Consider the following 22,007-nt stretch of genomic DNA (forward strand, 5'->3'; position numbering starts at 1 on the left):
TGGTTTTTGAGTGCCAACTATGTCCTGGACACCTTATAAGGTGCCACAGACAGCGCTGAGCAACCAAACACATTCCCGGCCTTCAGGAGGAATATAGTCCAGAGGTGGAGTTGGACAGCAGTCAAACATCCCACAGATAGATGGATCTCAGCAACCGTATTTGTGTTCTGTGACACTGGCCTTGGCTATAGTTGACTGGACCAGGGGGTGGACGCCTATTCTGAGGTAGACTGGTCAGATTCTCTCTTCTGGGAGTTTGGAATTATGACTGAGTTTGCAGGTGGTCAGTCGGTTAGGGTTGATCCCTTGAATAGAGGGGATGTAAGTGGAAACTGGGGGGTGGCCATCTTCTGCCACAATCAGGGGGAAGCAGTGTTCTGATTCTTTCCCTTAGAGATCTTTCCTCTCCATTCATTCTTCCACACCCTCGCTGTTGCTCACCCTCTGCAACTTCTAAGTATACCAGTCTTCCTGCTTTCAGCCTTTCTCTTTTCCAGTGATATTTTGGTTTCCATATAAAATGTATATATGTACACACATACATAAATAAAATGTGTGCACATAGATATACACGTTTGCATGCACATGGATACATACAAGTATATATAAGATGTATATATGCCTGTATATATAAAAATTTACATATATATATGCAGAGACATAGACACACACTCAATGTTGTCTTCCTGCTTAAATTCTTCAATGTCTCCCCTCCCCACCTTCTACAGGAAAATATCCAAGTTCCTCAGGACAAATCGGCCCTGCTCCCTTGGTATTTCTTTCTGCCATTCCATGCTGTTTTCTTTTTTTGAACCACACACTTCAGCTTTGGTCCATCACTTGAAATGAAGACACCATACTCTGGCTATTCATTTAACAGCATTCATTCATAGGCCCAAGTCTAGGACAGGGACAAAGTGGCACAGAGACAGCTGTCTTGCCTTCTTCCTCTTTCCCAAAGCCAGAACTGAGGGCAAAGAGAAGGGTGTGTTGTGAGTGGTGACGCCAGAATCCTTCTCGGCTCCCTTTTCTCCACCACACACTTGCCCTGTCTATAAATCTCATATAATAGCCTGCCTTTTATGTGCTCTTCATGGAAAAGGATCCAAGGTCAATTCCTTTAGTTATTTGATTCATTTTGCTGACACACACGCTGGCCTGCTCTCCATAATAACTTCTTTGGATGCCAAAATTGAGGGTAAGATGAAAGCATGAAGGAAATATTTGGTAACAAGAGGAAACTAGAAAAATGAAAGGGTAGAAATAAAAATGGCACATCTTTAGTGGGACACTTGTAAACACAGGGTTTGTTAAGAACTACTATTGAGATAAGACTTATTTAAGAGCAAAATTCCCCCTTTTTAATCTGATTACAAAGTTCTACATTTTCTTTGTGGAAAATTTGGAAAATGCACAAAGGAAGGAGGGAGAAGAGGAGGAGGGAAGAATTTCAATGATTACACTCAGAGAGTTAACATTTTGTGCTCGTTCTTTCAGATCACATCCCCACCCACCTCCACCCCCCAACACACACACAGAGTGGCCCATATATGTACAAAAATGGGATCATCCTGTATCAAAGTTTTTTAATAAAATGCTGTGACCATTTCTCCGATGGTATTTGTATTTTTTAAAATAGATTTTATGTTTTCCAGCAGTTTATTTATTTATTTGGCTGCATCAGGTCTTAGTTGCGGCACGCGTGATCTTTCATTGCGGCAAGCAGGTTCTTCGTTGCGGCGCACGGGCTTCTCTCTAGTAGTGGCGCACGGGCTCCAGAGCGTGCGGGCTCAGTAGTTGCAGCAAGCGGGCTTAGTTGCCCCACGGCATGTGGGATCTTAGTTCCCCAACCAGGGATCGAACCTATATCCCCTGCACTGGGAGGAGGGTTTTTAACCCCTGGACCACCAGGGAAGTCCCTCCCTTACCATTTTCAATATGATTTTCAATGGTTGCATAATCTTCTGTGACATGGAAATACCAAATGCAGTTATTAAATTCCTTATTGGGCGTGAGTCTATTTAATTTCTAACTATCCTCACATTTCTAAAATAACTTCTGAAAAGTTCTAGAATCAATTGTTAATCTTTGATTTAGGATCTTTGCACCCAATTTCATATGTGAGATGGGCCACTTTTCTTTTGTTGCTCTTTTTGTCATCAAGGAAATGCTAACTTTCACAAAAGGAATTGGGAAGATTTTCATCTTTTGCACATGTTCTTTATTTGTGAAATAGCTTAAGAGTTATTAGTTCAGATTGACACATATACATTGTATACATATACATAGTATACATTTTATACTATGTATAAAATAGACAACTGATGGGAACATACTGTATGGCACAGGGAACTCTACTTATGCACTGTGGTAATGTAAATGGGAGGGAAGCCCAAAAGGGAGGGGATATCTGTATGTCTATGGCTGATTCATTTTGTTGTGCAGTGTAGGCTAACACAACATTGTAAAGCAACCATATTCCAATAAAAATTAATAAAAGAAAAGAGCTATTAGTTCACTAAAAGCATGAGAAAATTCTCTCAAAATCTTTCTGGACATGCTGGTTTTCTTGAGTGCAGTTCTTCGATGCCTTTAAAAGTTTTTGCCACAGATGTTGACCTCTTCAGGCTTTGTACCTGAGTCCATTTCCATAATTTACCCTTTCTTAGAAAATCATTCGCTTCATAAGAATTTTTAATCCTTTGCATAGCCCTGTACTTTGTACACAGGAAATTCTTACAATTGAACAAATATCTTTATTTGTGATGATAAATACCTCTTTTGTCATTATCAATAATATACATATTTACATGTCCTGACATTTTTTGACTTTCAAAGATTTGTCAATGATATTGGTACTTCCAAAGAAATTCTTTTTTAAGACTTATTTCTCAGCTCTACTCTTTTTGCTTGGTTTTCATTAATTTGTTCTTATGTTCATAGATTCCTTAGTTCTGTTTTTGTAGATTTGTTTCATATTCTTTTCTAAGTTTAACTGAATGCTTAGCTCATTGTTTTCATTTTAATAACGAAAAAAATTAAGGCTATGATTTTTTTCCAATTCCCATAAATTTTTATTGTGGTGCTCTAATCATAATTATTTTCTAGAAACCCAGTAATTGTAGTTTTGCTTTCCTCTTAGACTCAACAGTAATTTATGAGAGTGTTTTAAAACTTCTAAGGGCTTTAAACAAATGTTTAATCCCTTATTGCTAACTTCCAGGCATGGTTTGTTTCTTTGTTTGTTTTTTTTTGTGGTGAGGTGGTGGGAAAACATGGCCTGTAAAAATTATACTTTTTTCTCCTTTTTCTGGTTTTCTTTGTTGCCTAAGTAATAGTAATTTTTTACAAATTTAAAAAATAATGTGAATTTTCTATTTGATGGGTGCACTGTTAAATAAATATCCAAAAATCTATTTTTATTAGATTAGTTAAAGCCTCTGTATCTTTTATTTATTTTCCATCAGCTTGATCTGTTGAAGTCTAGGAGTGGTGTGGGTTTATTAATTCCTCTATACCCCAATTTTAAACAATTGTATTTGCTCAAATTTTACTTTGCTGCTTTAGTCATTGGGCCACCCAAGAGCAGCAGGGGAGGGGGCCTCTCTCAGAGCAGTCTGGGCAAAGAGAACGTCTTCTGTTCCAAAGAATTCTCTCTCCCTGTTTGGTGGTAGCTTGTCTGCAGGAATGGCTGCCATCAATTCCTTCCCTCCTGTGAGTATGGGCCCCTCCCCTTGGTGAGGAAGAGTCTATTTCTCCACTCCCTTGAATCTGGCTTGTGATAGTTTTGAATAATGAAATATGATGGAAGTGATGTTGTACTAGCTTTGAGACTGACGTTAAAAGGCCTGGAAATTTCTGTTTCTTGTTTTTGGTGCCCTGAGACTCAGTGTAAGAGTTCCAGGCTACTCTATTGTAAAGAGAGACCATGTGGAGAGCACTGAGGACAGATAGGTGAGTGAAGAAGCCCTCTTGGATGTCTAGCCCAATACACCCCCGATGACTCCAGTCCTAGCCACCATCTGACTGCATGAGAGACCAGACCCCAAGTGAGAATTATACAGGCGAGTCAGGTCAACCCACAGAACTGTGAGAGAAATAGCAAAGTATTGTTTTAAACCAGTATGAGGTATTTACTTACTTATCTTATTATACAAGTTTCAGGAATACAGCATTATAGTTCAACAGCTGTTTACACTACAGAGTGATAACCACCACAAGTCTAGTTACCATCCGTCAGCATACAGTTGATCCCTTTCACCCGTTTTGTCCACCACCAACCTCTTTCCCCTCTGGTAACCACTAATCTGTTCTCTGTATCTATGAGTTTGTTTTTTGTTTTTTAGATTCCATATATGAGTGATAACATACAGTAGCTGTCTTCCTCTGTCTGACTTATTAGCTAAGCATAATACCCTCAAGGTCCAGCCACATTGTTGCAAATGTCAGGATTTCATTCTTTTTTATGGCTGAGTAGATATACACACACCACATCTTCTTTATCCGTCTATCCATTGATAGACACTTAGGCTTTTTCCATACCTTGGCTATGGGAAAAAATGCTGCAATGAACATAAGGGTGCGTATATCTTTCTGAATTAGTGTCCAGAAGTGGAATAGCTGGGTCATATGGTAGTTCTAGTTTTAATTTTTTGAGGAATCTCCATACTGTTTTCCATAGTGGCTGCACCAATTGACATTCCCACCACCAGTGCATGAGGGTTCCCTTTTCTCCACACCCTCGCCAACATTTGTTATTTCTTGTCTTTTCCACAATGGCCATTCTAACAGGTGTGAGGTTATATCTCATTGTGGTTTTGATTTGCATTTCTCCAATAACTAGTGATGTGCCTGTTGACCATCTGTATGTCTTCTTTGGAAAAATGTCTATTCAGATCCTATGCCCATTTTAAAAATCGGGTTGTTTGTTTTTTTTGGTTGTTGTTGAGTTGTATGAGTCTTTATATATTTTGGATATTAACCCCTTATTGGATATATGATTTGCAAATATATTCTCCCATTCAGTAGGTTGCCTTTTCGTTTTGATGATGGTTTCCTTCATGGTACAGAAGCTTTTTAGCTTGATGTAGTCCTATTTATTTTTGCTTTTGTTTTCCTTGTCTTTGGAATCAAATCCACAAAAACATTGCTAACACTGATGTCAGTGAGGTTACTGTTTATGTTTTCTTCCAGGAATTTTATAATTTCAGGTCTTATGTTCAAGTCTTTAATCCATTTCGAGTTAATTTTTGTGTATAACGTAAAATAGTGGTCTAGTTTCGTTCTTTTGCATGTGGCTGTCCAGTTTTCCCAACACCATTTGTTGAAGAGACTGTCCATTCTTCATTTCATGTTTTTTGCTCCTTTGTCATAGATTAATTGTCCATATATGTGTGGGTTTATTTTTGGGCTCTCAATTCTGTTCCATTGATCTATGTGTCTGTTTTTGTGCCAATACAATCTGTTTTGATTATGACAGCTTTGTAGTATAGCTTGAAATCAGAGAATGTGATGCTTCCAGCTTTATTCTTCTTTTTTAAGATTATTTTGGCTATTTGGGGTCTTTCGTGGTTCCATACAAATTTTAGAATTATTTGTTGTAGTTCCGTGAAATATTCCACTGTAAACCACTATGTTTAGAGTGGTTTGTTACAGAACAATACTGAAATAACTCATCTCTTTGCCTAGTAGGGCCATTCCTGGTTTGTGGAGCTGAGCACAGGAGTTGTTGTGGGTTTCTCTTTTTTTTGGACTCTGAACTTGGCACTCTTCAAAGGTTGGTAAGGATCCCGATCTGTGCTCTACACATTGCCTATTGCCTGATTGGCTAGGACTTCACATGGCTAGAATCCAAGGGTCCCCAGGAGAAAGATAAGCTCACTGGATGAGAGAAAGATATAAACCCAAAGGAAACCATCACAAATTTCCCTTTTTGTTCTCTTGATATTACTCTGCATTATTCATTATGAAATGTAGGCTGTTATGGTGATGAGAAAAGGCTGAATTGGGAGAAGCCTGGGAATGATGTTGCAATATTGAAGGGATTTTGCCTGTTTACACACTTGTGCAAGCTTACTTATATGAGCTGGGCCTGAGACATCCTATCACCTACTCCCATGCTGCCAGTGGGTAGCTCAAGGTTGAAAGGTCTCCCCTGCTTCTGCAGTGAAGTGGAACATATATGCTCCAATTATCATTCCAACCTGAACGTCTTTAAAAAATATTTTAATAAGTACCCTGACAGAGAGGAAACACAGTAAGATAAAGTAGTCTTGCCACCCAAATGCGGATGAATAAACTCTGTCCCAAGGTTCCATGAAAGGTTGCTAAGTGCCCATGTCTAACCTATGTCCAAAGTTACAATGAATTACTTCCCATGCAAATGAATGAATTAGTAAGTCCAAGTAGAGAAGGACTCTCTCTAATGGCTCCTGAGGAAGGTCAATATACCATTGCAGTCAACAAAGACAAAAGCATACATGGTGACATAAGGAACTGTATTTATGTCTCATCATTATATAAAACCTTGGCATATTATGTCTGTACTGGTCTAGTTCTAACTGACAAATCTTAAAAAAAAAAAAAAAAAAGAAGAAGAATAGGATTGGAGAAAGGAGATTCAGGAAAAGTGATCAGGTGGCCAAAGGGACTCAAAATTCAGAGTGTTCAGGGTAGTAAGATTAAGATATATGCAGAGATTCCATGGGTCATACACTTCAGAGATGGAATTAATTGAAAACATTTGTTGATTCAAGAGGAAGCAAATGGTGCTGAATGGTCTGACCTGGTGTAACATGCCCTAAATATTGTTTCTTAGATTTTCCTTTCTAAAAGCCAGCCATTGGTATTGACCATCCTCTCTTCATTGGTCACATCCAGTTCAATGTACTCTCCATGGGTCCTGCTAAGCAGTGCAGCAATTATTTCTCCAAAAAGCCTGGATGACATTTTGGATGGTACTCAGTAATAATGTTGCTTTCATGCACTTTTCTAAGATTTAGAAAAACAATGTGGCATGATCATGCTGAGTGAGTGAAAGTGTGACCCAGGATGAACTAATTTTACTCACAGCCTTCCTTCTCTCCCTTTCTGTCTCTTCCAGTTAACAATCTTGAGTATATTTTCCCTGTCCTTGTCCATAATCCCAGTTAAATGACTCTGAGTACTTAGAACTATCATTAATATAGTCTTTCTATTATTATTTTATTTATGTTGAGGTATTTGCCTTAAAACAATGGTGCCAGAAGATAAACTGAGATTGCTTAGCCAAGAGTATTATTTAGCTTGGATGTGAAATGTAAAATTATGAAATTACTTATTCATCTGGTGCATAGCTCCAGCCTCATCCTGCTCCATAGATAGAAGCTCGTGGATGAAGGTTTGTTTTCTTCTTTTGCACAATGTGAGGAATCCCATCTTTAGGGCGCATTCTTTTCCCATGCCTGTAGCTATCAAAGTGCTTTCCCCAAGTGGAGAGAATATTAATTAAAAAATAAAGAATATTTTGCTTTTGTGATGGCTATATTGTTGCCAGTGAGACATGGGTATGTGTCCTTTACGTTCTCAGCATCTCACACATGCACCATTTTTTTATCCCATGACCCTGTCATAATGGCTAAGCTCCTTATTTGAGGGACCAGTTGCTTGTTATAAGGTGAAAAGTTTCATACTAATTGCATCTACCATTCACCGAGCCAGGCTTGGTACTAATTGTTTTATATACATCATCTCATTTTGTGCACCTAATTGCACTGTTGGTTAATATTATTACCGTGATTCAAAAATGTATAAGTGGGCTCAGAAAGGCTAAGTAATTTGTCCAGGGTCTCTCTGCAAGTTAATGATGGAGCACAGCTATAACTCCAGCTCTGTTTAATCCTGAACTCTTTCTTTTGAGCAACATGTGCTTTTAGATGGGAATGAATCTAGGGCAGAAGGATTCAAGAAGCATGGCTACTTAAAGAATTGGCCACCAGTAATATTACACATTTGAGAATCTGCTTTGGGTCCTGATACTTCCCCGCTCCCACCATTCTCTTCCAGCTTTCTATGTCTCTGTTTTTAACTTCCTCAGAATTTCGGTGCCCTCTAGCTGCTCTTCCTAGAGAAGGGTTCCATATATCCCCACTCTTCCTTCTAATCAAAACTTGCTTGTCCTGAGTGCCTTTGCCTTTCAGTCCTCTATGCTTTGTATGTGACAAGTCTCTAGTGTGATCCATGCACTGGGTCCACTATGAAGGTTTATTCCTTAATAGGCACTTTCTTTCCATGTCCACAAGTATACACTGTAAATAGAAATGGTTAATTGTCTCCCATATCCATTTTCACTTTCTTCCTCCAGCAGGTGAACCCTGGCATTTCACTGGGCACAGGACAATATAGTAAAGATTACATTTCCCAGCCTCCCTTGCATAAGTTGGTTCAAGAGGTGGTAAGTGATGCTGACCTAGTGTGATGCAGGAATTCGCAGGTGGGTGTGGCTTCCTTTGTGTCCAGGTGTGGCCAAGTAACCTATACTCTGAACAGTTGGATGTGAGAAATGATGTGTACAAATTCTAGGTTGTGCCTTAAAAGGAAGGGGTGTACCCTCCTCTCTTCTTTTTTAGGACTACGCAGATGAAAGCTACACTCTTGAGATAGCGGAGACACAAGACAGAAGAAGCCTGGTCCCCTGACAGCATGAAGCCACCATATTGACTTTGGACAGCTTATCCTCAGAAGGTTACATGTGAGAAAAAGAGTTCTATCCTGTATTGTTTTGGGATTTGCTAGATCAGCTGAACCTCTAACCTTAATAATGTAACTCCTATAGGAAAACTCCTGAGACAGAGTTTTACTCTAAAGGGGTGGCCCCAATACTGGGCATTTGAGGTGCTGTGGCAGGCCATCGTGGTGACCTGCTGGAGCACGCTGGGCTTCGGGATGACTCTTAAATTTTGACCATGCAGTTGGCTACCCGCTCCAAATTTACACAAGCCGATCCTTGCCCAGCTGACTCCGAGGGGCCTCTGACATTCTCCTGGACTCGTCCGCTTTTCAGGTGAGGGCTGCTAGGATCCTGCCAGAGTGCCCTGAAAGGTGATGGCTGATGTTTGCGATCGGCCAGACATAGAAATGAAAAATTTATAGCACTCAAAATCTGGGATTCATTTAGGAGTAAAAAGCGTTAATTTAAGTTATCCAACCTCAAAATTGGTTTCAGGCCTCCACTGGGCCCCAGTACTCTTCCTAATTATAAGACCGCATAGAGTTGGATCTGAAATGGGATCATGACCCAGTATCAAAATGCCTCATCTCCATGGTGTATGAAACACCTCACTAATTCTGGCTCATTAATTAAATATTTGTGATAATTCTTCCCAGGCTGGTCTGAGCTTACGTTCTGTAGGATCTGGGAAGAAATGGTTTGTTAGGCTGATATTTAGTGAGAGTATAGCATGAATCATAAAGAGGAAAAAAAATTATATCTTAAATTCTTTGGAAAGAGGCAGGATATGAAATATAGAAGAGCTTTTGCAGATTTCAGCACCTTAATTGTAAATAAAGGATGTTGCTAATGACCAGTGCATTTTATTTGTTCAGTGTAAGTGGACTCAGTAGAGACCTCCACTTGGAGAGACCGGCAGTGGCATCACCTGCTTTATTTCTGTCAATTTAAACGGTCCCTCCCAGTTGTACAAGCCCTTACCAGGACAGCAAAAGGTCATCCAGGTGCCTGCGTGAACCTCTGACTCTGGAATCCTTCTTGGCCTCCTCCCAGGTTATGTTGCTGCAACTGGCTTTCTGCATTTCTTACTTCTTGTACACTCTTCTGGCCCCAGGCTCCCCCATTCCTACGGGTTGATGGGACCTTTGAAACTAGCTTGGCCTTTGTCTCCCTTGGCTGCATGACCTGCTCTCCATGTCCTCCCCAAGTGATCAGCCTCTCACCAGGGCCCACTCAACAGGGGGCAGAGAATGCTTGGGAGCAGGTGATTACATGTACCTGCCAGCAGTGAGAAGGCCACTGAGACACTGACAAGCTGGGCTTTTTGTCAGTTTTCCTTGTGCTCCCTCTTCCCCTACCTTAATTTAAATCCAACTCAGTAAGGCTATCCTGTATAAGGAACTCGATTTGCTGGTTTGGCAAGGGCAGTTTGGGAATGTTAGCTGCTATGTGGAAAAAGTCCTCTTCCTGCTCACCTGATTCAGAAGGACTGAGAGCTTAGGGCCAGGAAGCTGCCTGGACCACAGGAAACAGAACAACTCAGGGACAGCCTTCACCTCCTGGCTCAGTAGGAGGTATGGATGCAAAGGCTTCCAAGGCACCACCTTTATACACAACACCAAGTTCTTTACCTCCAAGAGGTTCTTTACCTTTTGTGAGGAAGGCAAGTTTTCCAAGGGACTCTGGTCCACCCAGGACATGAGCAAAAGGCAAAGATCCTCTTCCCCCAGGTAGTCCAGTCCATCATCTCCTGCCTCCTAACTAGTCTCTCTGAGACCTTGCTTGCTCCTCTTTCCAATCCACCTCACTGCTGAGATCCAAAATACCAATGTGCTAAAAATAGAGTTACCATATGATCCTGTAATCCCACTCCTGGGCACATATCCAGACAAAGTATAATTCGAAAAGATAACATGCACCCCAATGTTCATAGCAGCACTATTTACAACAGCCAAGACATGGAAGCAACCTAAATGTCCACTGACAGATGAAAGAATAAAGAAGATGTGGCATATTTATACAATGGAATATTACTCAGCCATAAAAAGAATGAAATAATGCCATTTGCAGCAACGTGGATGGACCTAGAGATTATCATACTAAGTGAGGTAAGTCAGACAGAGAAAGAAAAATATCATATGATATTGCTTAAATGTGGAATCAAAGAAAAGAGAGATACAAATGAACTTATTTACAAAACAGAAATAGACCCACAGACACAGGAAAGAAACTTATGGTTACCAAAGGGGAAAGGGGGAGGGATAAATTAAGAATTTGGGATTAACATATACACACTCCTATATATAAAATAGATAAATAACAAGGTCTTACTGTATAGCACAGGGAACTATACTCAATATTTTGTAATAACCTATAAGGGAAAAGAATCTGAAAAAGAATACACACATACACACACACACGCACATATACGTAACTGAATCACTGTGCTGTACCCCTGAAACTAACACAACGTTGTAAATCAACTGTACTTCAATAACAAAAAGTACTGATGTGGCCGACAAGGCCCTGAATGATCAGTCTCACCTCCTGCTCCCCTTTCTCCCCACCTGCCGGTCCTGCAGTTTCCTTTCAACTCCATGGTCATCACTACTTCATGGGCATCTCTACTTCATGGCCTTTGCACGTGTTCTGCCTGGAACACGCTTCCCCCAAACCTTGCTTGGCTAAATTCTGTTCACACCTCATGTTTTGCTTAGTCCCTTTTTCAGAGAGGTTTTCCTGCCCACCTCCAGTCTTAATTATGCCCACCTGGTAATCTCTTTCATGTCCTGCCCTTTTCCTCTTTTACCTTTGCCATTGTGTATTTGTGTATTTGTCCCTCTCTTTGTTACTATACTGAAAGCTCTCTGCTGACCACTGTTTCCTCCATCACCCAGGGCCTGGCCCACAGAAGGGCTGCCAAAGTATCTGTAAAATAAAGGCGCGAAGAAGCAGACGCTGCTTCCTAGGAACATGGTGAAACATTTGTCAAGGACCACGTTAAGCCCTATGAATGTTACAGTCCTATTCGTATCCTGTGAACAAGCTTAAAAGTCCATCCAACGGGCACAGGGTGGTCACTGTTATAATAGCCATGGTTTATCCAAGCCTACTTATCCTAAAACCTCACCATGACCTTGTAAAGTAGGTATTACTATTCCCATTTCAAAGATAAAGAGATGGATGCTCTTGAAGGCTAAGGCCCTTCTCCAGGGCCACACACACAGTAAATGGCAGGGAGCACCTCACAGAGACCCCTCTTAAAATGGAGGCAGGAGAATCCAGGAGAGAAATTCCCTAGGTATTGGCACCCAGTAACTCAGCATACTTACCTACCCTTTTTGAGGCCAGGGAAAAGAGCACTCAGGATTGTTAAATTTGGAGAAGGGGACATGGGAAGGTTAAATTTTGATGGGAATCAGGGAGGCAAAAGGATAAAAGTGTACAGAGCACTAAAGAGAAGGGATGTGAGGGGCACTGACCTCGGCTGGGAGAATCACAGAAAAAAGAGGAAAGGTGGCACCATAGATAGGTCCATGCATCTTTTAACCTAGGGCTTCCCTCCCTAAATTTGTGCAAATTGCCAGGGAGAGACTGGTTTAATCTCCAAGGAGCTTTCTGTTCATACGTTAGTCACACGGTATAGTGTAGATTCGTCACAAAGTTTTGAATACTTTAGGAATACTTTCATAAATGGGAGTGGAGTTGAACTCCTCTGTCCCCTGTGTCATTTTAAGAGGAAAATGATTTTTTTTAAAGCTGTCAGATTTATGTGCTGTGGGAAGGAAGAGCAGGATCTGAACCAAGAGATGCATGGGTCCATATCCAGAGAAAACTAATTCGAAAAGATACATGCACCTCAGTGTTATAGCAGCACTATTCACAATAGCCAAGACATGGAAGCAACCTCAATGTCCATCGACAGATGAATGGATAAAAAAGTATACATGTATACATGTGGTACATGTATACAATGGGATACTACTCAGCCATAAAAAAGAATGAAATAATGCCATTTGCAGCAACATGGATGGACCTCAAGATTATCATACTAAGTGAAGTCAGAAAGAGAAAGACAAATACCATATAATAGCACTTATATGTGGAATGTAAAATGTAACACAAATGAACTTATCTACCAAACAGAAACAGACACACAGACATAGAGAACAGACTTGTGGTTGCCAAGGAGGGGGTGCTGGGAGGGATGGATTGGGAGTTTGGGATTAGCAGATGCAAACTATTATATATAGACTGGATAAACAACAAGGTCCTACTGTATAGCACAGGGAACTATTGATATGTTCGATACCCTGTGATAAACCATAATGGAAAAGAATATGAAAAAGAACGTATCATATGTATAACTGAATCACTTTGCTGTACAGTAGAAATTAACACAACATTGCAAATCAACTACGCTTCAATAAAATAAACTAAAAAAAAAAAAGAGATGCATGGGTCTGAGGAGTATTAGGCAGGATGGTGCCAGGACGTCTCATAATCCTTTATGTTCTTGTGAATAACATAAGCCTGCGCTCAGGGTGGGGCACTGAGACACTCTGCAGAGGGAATGGAATGCAAGCCCATTTTCTGAAACTTTGAAGTAGGGCATTTACTGGCCTAGGTAGGGATTTGGGGGCAAGGGAGAGGAACACGGAGGAAAAAAGGTGGTTGAGCGAAAAGTGAAGAGCAGCAAAAGGACAGAGTTCTTCTCATGAACAGAACGGTTCTATGAGGAGCTGCAGCCTAAATCAGAGGCCGATTACTATCTAGATCACCTTAAGTCCATTTTCAAAGTGTGTCGACACAATCTTCAGTCCATAAAGAACAACAGTGATTTCAACCTACTGCTGTCAAGTGGGTCGTCAATCATGTAGACACGACTTCTTTGAGCTTTGGATATAATTACCATACATGACCTGACCGAAAGGGCAATATCTTCTATAGGAATGAAAGGAAAATTCCAGAAGTTCATACTCCTTGAAAAAGGAGATCCTATTTGTTTTTTAGACTTGCTCAGGCCAGAGATAACCTGGAACCTGTATTGATACAGGTCACCTTTCAAAGGCTATTGACACAGTAGATGGTTTTTTATTACCTTAGAAACTACTATCTTAGAGGCAGGGGCCCTGGCCATGTTGTTAGACAGCATTCAACCTCACTGTTGGCAGGACCAGGTGGAGATGCGAACATAGTTTATGCATCAGAGTTTAAAACTCAAAGGGGGGGCTTCCCTGGTGGCGCAGTGGTTGAGAGTCTGCCTGCCAATGCAGGGGACACGGGTTCGGGCCCTGGTCTGGGAAGATCCCACATGCCACGGAGCGGCTGGGCCCGTGAGCCGCAATTACTGAGCCTGTGCGTCTGGAGCCTGTGCTCTGCAACAAGAGAGGCCACGATGGTGAGAGGCCCGCGCGCCGCGATGAAGGGTGGTCCCCGCTTGCCACAACTAGAGAAAGCCCTCGCACAGAAACGAAGACCCAACACAGCCATAAATAAATAAATAAAAGAACGTGAATTTCTTAAAAAAAAAAAAAAAAAAGACCTGGGACCATGTCTCAAAACAATAATTATTAAAAAAAAAAAAAAAAAAAAACTCAAAGGGGAAGGGTGGAGGTGTGGTTTCCATTTACCTTCAGTAACCCGACGCTCAACTGAAATTTGGAATATATTTGGTATACATCTACATTTGAGATTAAACAAATAATCCGTAATACTGTAATTTTTAGCCATTTTCTCCTTTAGGTAATTCATATCTGTTTCTCTAGTCTTGCCTGATTTTCAGACACTCTTTTTATTTATTTATTTTTGGCTGCGTTGGGTCTTCATTGCTGTGCACGGGCTTTCTCTATCTAGTTGCGGTGAGCAGGGGCTACTCTTTGTTGCGGTGTGCGAGCTTCTTATTGCGGTGGCTTCTCTTGCTGCAGAGTATGGGCTCTAGGTGCGTGGGTTTCAGTAGTTGTGGCATGCAGGCTCAGTAGTTGTGGCACGTGGGCTCAGTAGCTGTGGCTCGCGGGCTCAGTAGCTGTGGCTTGCGGGCTCTAGAGCGCAGGCTCAGTAGTTGTGGCACATGGACCTAGTTGCTCCGCGGCATGTGGGATCTTTCTGGACCAGGGCTCGAACTCGTGTCCCCTGCACTGGCAGGCAGATTCTTAACCACTGTGCCACCAGGGAAGCCCCTCAGACACTCTTTTAATATTCCGTTTGATCACTCTGATTTAACAAATCCAACACACAATGAAAATAATAAAAATTATTTCATTTTAGGCAAAGGCCTCCTAAAAAACTAAAACATTTTTGGTCATTTTGGTCATGATGGTGATGATGATGATGATGATTCTTGAAGCGTTGGTTCTTGTTTGAACTAAGTTTCACTGATGACCTCCCAGTTTGCATCAGCCTTATTGGAGCTGAAGGAGAGAGTACTGAGTTACTCTGCTCAAGTAGAGGACTATCCTTCCAACGAGAGCACTTCTTCATAGTTCCATTGTAAGAATGAACTAAGAATGAAGTAAGAAAATTCAGAACCCTCATCTCTCCAGGTTGGTAAATTAGTAGGAGGGAAAACTTACCAAACCAAAAAGAGAAACCAGTAGGAAGGGAAGGGAAACTGTAGGGGATTTAGAAAGGGAGATGCCAGCTGAACAGTCACAGCCAGTATTTGGGTGAGATCAACAGAGGAAGTTGCTTCTAATCTTATCTACAAGGAGGAGCTGGCTGAGCAAGGCATGGCCCTTCCTCTGATCTGTCAGTGTCCAAGCTGTTGGTCACTGAGTCATTCTTGTCTATACAACTTTCCTCCCTATCCATGTACCCCTGAAGTGATCTCAAGCTGTGGATCATTGTCCCACCAGCACAGGCCTCAGGGGGCCTTCTGCATAGAGGTGACCTGATGCTAGGTCAGAGCTGCTCTGGGCTGGAAGAGAGTCATTTCCTTGCTTCTCTAAGAACCACAGGGACCCCCAAAGTATGGAACATGGGGAGAGGGAAGGGGCTCTTTCTGAAGGCAAATCCCAAATGTATGCCTTCTTTAGATAAATGAAAAGATGCCACTTCTCCTTATATCTGCAAGTGCATCAAAGAGTGCAAAAAGGAGCAGTTCCAGAAAGTGATTATAAAACTGTAATTAATGCAAAATAAAACTTCAGAGAAGGTTCTGGGCCATGCAAAAGTGGTTTATGGATTACAAATGTCAGAGTCCCACCACTTCAGAACACATCCGTTTTTGTGAATGAGAAGAATCCTTTAAAAAGTTTATCTTCTTGATATGCCAGGGCTGGGACAATGGTGCTGTTCTGCTCTAGTTTAAGGAAAGCTACACAAGGATGCCTCCTCCACCTCCTCCACCTTGGAAACTAGACAAGTGCCTTCAACACCATTTCACTCCTCGCCTCCCTTCTCACCATCCAGTGATTCTGGGGTCATTCTCCACTCCCTTTCTGGCCTGCTTTTGTTCTGACCGATAGACAGTAGCCTACTAAATAGTCTCTGGGGGAAAAGACAGTTTTCTCGTGTCTTTTTTTTTTATTATTATTACTAGAGTTCATTACTACTGTTATAGAGAATAACTGATATATTTATAATTTTGCAGTGGGGACAGGTAGGGATAATGACAGTTCTGTCACTCTGAAATTAACACTAGGAAAACAGCACTATCTACTCAAGAATACTGAAAGAATATTTGACACTGGCTTTTTAAGCTCTCAATGTTTTTCACTTTTAAGGATTCAAATCTTGGGTCAGCCTGCCAGAAAACATTACCTCATCATACTCTGTCACTGGGTAAAGAAAAAATTCTGAACTAAATGAAGATTCAATTTCATACCAAAGCTCTGAGTCCAAAAACCTTGGACAAAAAGAGTGACAAGAAGACCAGAAAAGGATTTTGAATGATGTGACCTTGCGAATGAGCGTCTTGGGAGACCTGGGCCATGGAAGTGAAGGTGGTGCTGAATGCAATGTAATTGCATTGGGGCCTTTGACGCAATGGGCTGGAACGTTTTCCTACCCACCAGGAAGTCTAGCTCAGACATCACAGACCCAGTTCTATAATCACCCCTTCCAGCATGTATCTGCAGCATTCTCCCTTTTCTTAAATTATCACTTCTTTTATTAAATAAAAGTAATTAAGGGCATTAAAATCTTTATGGAAAAAAGATAAAAGAAAACCTCAGGCGCATGACCATGACCACTGTTAATATTTGGGAACTATATGTTTATTTCCACATTTCACTATTTTCACATTTCAATGGATCCCCTTTTTTGGGTGATGCAATAGGAACCAGAGATCTTTTTTTTTTTTTTCCCCAAAGGGGAAAACTCAATCCAAGCAAAATTTAATTGACTCACTGACAATCTCTTTTTGATGATCTGTCCCATGATTTGAACTAAGACTGCACTGAATGACTTTTACTTTATTTTTAGGTCCCCTTTTCACTCTCACTCATATTACAAGTTAAATTATGATATAGGGACAAGATGGGGCTTTACCTGGAGAATTTGAAAGAAATAATCTTTCATTTGAGTATAAGGGCTAACAAACCGCCCGAACTCTGATATCTCATATGAGATTTTACTGTATTTTAGGTGCATAAAGTTGTAGAGATACTTTTTGAAAGGTGTCTTTAAACTGGTTTCAATGGACATGACTATTCTGGGGAACAGTGGCCACTGAGTTCTGGTCCTCTGTAATTGGAGGGTCTCTATAACTCCTGGTCAACAGGCAGCTGTTATAAATGTATAGTGTCATTTAAAAGCCCTTAAAGCACTACTTAAAAAAAAAAACACTAAAAAAAAAAAAACCTGCCTTCCCATATGTTTCCACTTAGTGTATACTTGAATATTGCTTAAGTCTTTTCTGTGGCACTCCATCCATCTTCTCTGTTCTGTACATGATGTTTTATTTAATGCACCTTCATTTTATTATGATGGTTCATATGAGCCGTATTCTCAGGACATACCCCATAAAATCACCCTTTGTATCTGAGGTAATGATGATCCCTTTAAGAGTCTCAAAACAAATGTGATACAAGGGAGAGGAATCATTGGAGTGTCGGGATCTCCAGGGGTCAAATGCTCCATCCTTTAGTTTCATAGTTAGCTAGGATCAGCCCCCAACAATTTCCACTCAGGGAGAAGATGATGGACCCTGCCTTTACAATCCACCAGAGGACAGTCAACTACTTGCTACGGAAATCCATTCTAAGAAGCGCATTCGACTGAAGCTAAGACACAGAAGACATGTTTTGAAAAGTTGTTTTAAAGAAATAAAGAACTACACACCTGCTTTCAGAGCAATTGTTATAATTTATAATTCTATATGAAGTACTATAAAGTACTATATAAGTACGAGGAGGCCTTTTATGTTGGAGATACAAGCTGTGACTTTCCTCGTGTCTCAGACTCAGAGGTTTCAAAGCAATGACTTGTTGTTCCTCAACAGATGGGAAAACTCTCAGTTAATTGTCTCTTTACCCAAATTTAAGCATTTCTTATCATTCCAGGCAGCAGTGGGAACATTTGGTGGGTGAGGAATCCTAATTTCAGAGGATGATGATACAACTGTAACTATTTAATTTTTGCCCCAGAAACTCAAAGTCCAGCATGGTCTTATATTGAGGACCCCTTCAGTAGCTCTGGGTGAAGAGGAAGCAGCAGGAATCATTGCTCCCTTATAGGCTGGAAAAACTGAGCCACAAAGGGGAAGGTTAGGGCTCAGATTCAAGGTTTCTTGGACTCCCTACGTGGGACTGTCTGGGCTCCCGATGTGGGTATTTCTGTTAAACGTTTTTGCCTTTTCAATAGGTGAAACCACCACCAACATGAATATTAACCAAAATAGACTTCAAGTTAGCCTCTCATTTCTTTAAATCATGGCTCTAACTGGGAATTTCATAAACGGAGAAAGGTACTGTCCTCAGCAGAGAGAGTTTCTCTCCAATAAAAATTTTCTTATCGTGGCCTTCTTTGGTTTTCAACAGCTAAGAAGCTTGCTCAAAAAAATACGCAGGAAGGATAGAGCTGATTCTGGAAGAGCTCAACCTCACAAGAGAGGGGAACTTTCTGGTGGTGGAGGAGGCTGTGGCCAAGTACAGAGCTGCTGGTCTGGGCAGCTCCTAATGGACAACGGGGTACAAGGGCATTTTCTGCCATGTGTACTCATGACTCCTGGCTGTCACTGATGCATGGTAGAATGGAGCCGGGATGCTAAAGGGACTGGACAAGCTGTAACAATAGGCTAAATTAAATAATTTAGGTATTTAGGATTAAAAGCCAGGTCTAGCGCTTAAGAAAATTGATCCTGGCGTGGGGGACCCCTGGCTCAGTCACAGCCGGGGTGAAGAGGATCTGGGGGTTTCAGGCCGTCTGGTCAAATTGAGACAGTTGTGTGACTGTCCAGGGAAAGCGAATGGATTCTCAGGCCACGTTGGGAGGTCAGCGCCCCTCCCTCAGGTGACCAGCCTGCTCCAGTCTGCTCTGCGGTGATGAGATCCCACCTGCCGGGAAATTGGGGGCACCTCAGTCAGGAGGCTGGGGACAAACTGGGAGGCCTCCCAGGAGAGCTACTCAGTCACAAGCATCAGTTGGGCTTTTTGTTAAACACACAGATGCCAAACCCCTTGGGTCTACTGAATCACAATTACCAAGGGCATCTACCATCTCAACATACACTAAAAGTTTGCGATACATGAAGTTGAGGAGTTAGGTAAGAATAGAGCACAGTGCCTGGCTCATGGTAAAAGACCCAGTTATAAGTGATAAAAAATGGTGAATAAATAAAGAACAAGATCCACTCTTAGCCATTTTCATCAGTGACGTGTGTGTGCATGCGTGTGTGTGTGTGTGTGCGTGCACGTGTTCCTCACGTTGGTGGACGTTGGGATATTAACTAGATTCAAGGTCCCTAAAGCAAAGAGATTAACCTTTCTCCTTTTGGAGACTTTCTGTAGGTGGCTTGGGGAGATACATTTACACAGAGAAGTTTTCTAATCACAGCAGGGGCCTACAGCCCATTCTGCTTATGAACTGCTCTGACAAAGCCACCAATATAATAGTAGGACTACCAGAACCCTGATAAGGAAACTGGGGACTTCTGAAGAAGAGGCTGGCTCTGGGGAAAGTGGTCCATCTGTGATGGATGAGGAAGTTGTGATCTTTGGTCTCATTTGTTTAATTCTTTTAAACATTGATTAAGTCCATGAAATAAAAAACATAATAATCTCTACATTGTAACCATTAGCAGAACTAAAAACGAGTTTCCTGATGTCCATATAGGGCAGCAATAAAGGCTCCTGGCTTGTTTTAATTGGACCTGAGCTTTTCAGACCAAGGTCTCTCCTGCCTTTGGGACCACTTATATTCCTTCTCCCTTGAGGGCCCTCCACCCCAATTAAGTGCTGATCTAGGTGGGGCAGGGATATTTAATAGGCCTTTGGTTTTCTGTTAGCCTTTTATTAATGCTGTAAGTTACAGAGGCCAGATGTCCTCGGCTGGGTTTCACCTTCTATGCTGGGTTCCTGGCTGTTGTGGTTTTGTTCCGGCTATGATCTCTGACTCCTGCTGAAAGCTGGTCAAAGTCAAGGCTGGAAGTGCTACCTCTCTTAGCAGAGCCCCAGGCTGAAGTAGGTGCTTTGTGACGGAGCAGGCTGGCAGGTACCATCTCCCTTTCCGGGGACCTTCCCAGCAGCTTTCTGCTCTTAACCTACCCTTGTCACTTTCATATCCTCCAGTGAGGAGGGCTTTATCTAAGGGGTCTGAATCTGTGACAACGGCATATTGAATTGATTGCTTTTTAGACTGACAAACACAATGGAATCTCCCTATTTATTTATCCTTAATATGAAAATACACAAGGATACCCAACTCCCTAATTTTTTTCAGAACTGAAAATAAAACTTCAAATTCCCAGCTGTCATTTATTACTATTGCCTTTAGCTCAAGTATTTAAAAAATAAATTTGCTTTAGAAACTGACCCAGGACTTCTGCAATCCACTGTAGCTGAATCCTGCCTGTTTAATTTTAATCAACAAAGGCGTGGGGTGACTTTCCTGCGATTTTCCTATGAGGGCTGGGAGCATGGATTGTGAAAACGTTTGCCTCCTGGATGGACACTACTTTGGAGGGGTCTCTCTCTCTCTCGGTTCCTCTGGGTCTTCTTAAGAGTGCTCAAGGAGACTGAATCCCTTGTACTGAGCAATCTGCGGGGGGGGGGGGGGGGCGGTAGGAGCCACCCTGAAGAACTTGCCCATGAGAACCTGTGGGTCTTCTGAAAAGTAGCTCCAGAACCAGCTGGGGGCCAGTACTCTGGGATCTCAGCCTGACCTGAGGACAGCAAATTCACAAACCACGTGACTGAAAGGGGACAGACATTTTTTTCATGATTTTTTTCTCTATGAGAATCCAAAGTTTATAGGGAAGACTGTCTTTTCTGCATACCTCCTGATGCCTAGAAAAATAAGTGAATTGTGTACCTGTGAATATGCCCCTCACACACAGACCCTCCCCTCTGGGCCTGTTCCTTGCCCTGTCCCACCCCTGACCTCCAGGAGTTGATCAACAAGAACATTTTCTCATAGTGACAGTCATGATGTGTGCCAGCCACCGTCCTAAGCACTTCGTAGACCATACTGCGTTTAATCCTCACAACCTTCCACGAGCTCATTTGGCAGGTTCAGAGAGGGTAGTTAACCAAACCCAGGCAGCATGTGGTAGAGCTGGGTGGCAAACCTAGCCATGCTTCTCTGTAAAGTCTTTGTTCTTCTGCTGTCAGCTAAGCAATTCTGAGCCCCGGATTGGTATTGCTTATACAGAAATAATTGCACTAATTTGAACTCTCCCCGCTTCCCATTGTACTCCTGTAACAAGCAAGAGGATGAGGGCGCCATCTCTGTGACCTGGACTTGGGCCAGCAGCAGGGATGGGAGGCCCTGAGGCCCTAAGCACTTTTGGTGGGAACTGCTGACTGGTGAGATGGACGTCAGTGCTTGGCAGGAAGCTAGAACAGGTCATTACACAGATGGTTTGTAAGTTCCAAGGACAGGAAGCAGTGGTCGTCTGTTTGAGCCAAGGTTTGCAAAGAGTGAATCGGGGCCAAACCTCATTTTTTTTGCAAGTCTCACCAGAATCATAGATGGGGGCTGACAGATGTAGTTTATCTGCATTTCAGCAAATCATTTCACAGCGTGTCTCACAGCACATTTAGAGAAAAGATGGACAGATGTGGGCTGGATGTTTAGTGGTAATTTAGATGGTTCGGAGAAGGTTGAACAAACAGCATCCCAAGAGTGTTGATGAACGTAG

General features: G+C 41.8%; 1 protein-coding gene across 1 annotated transcript in view; it reads right to left on the reverse strand.

The window, feature by feature from the left end:
* The window catches only part of ANTXR1 (ANTXR cell adhesion molecule 1), a 242,165-nt gene that overhangs the window by 10,258 nt on the left and 209,900 nt on the right, over positions 1-22,007 (reverse strand). The gene's annotated exons all lie outside the window — the stretch shown is intronic.

This window comes from Balaenoptera ricei, chromosome 13 (genome assembly GCF_028023285.1).
Source record: "Balaenoptera ricei isolate mBalRic1 chromosome 13, mBalRic1.hap2, whole genome shotgun sequence".
NCBI lineage: Eukaryota > Metazoa > Chordata > Mammalia > Artiodactyla > Balaenopteridae > Balaenoptera > Balaenoptera ricei.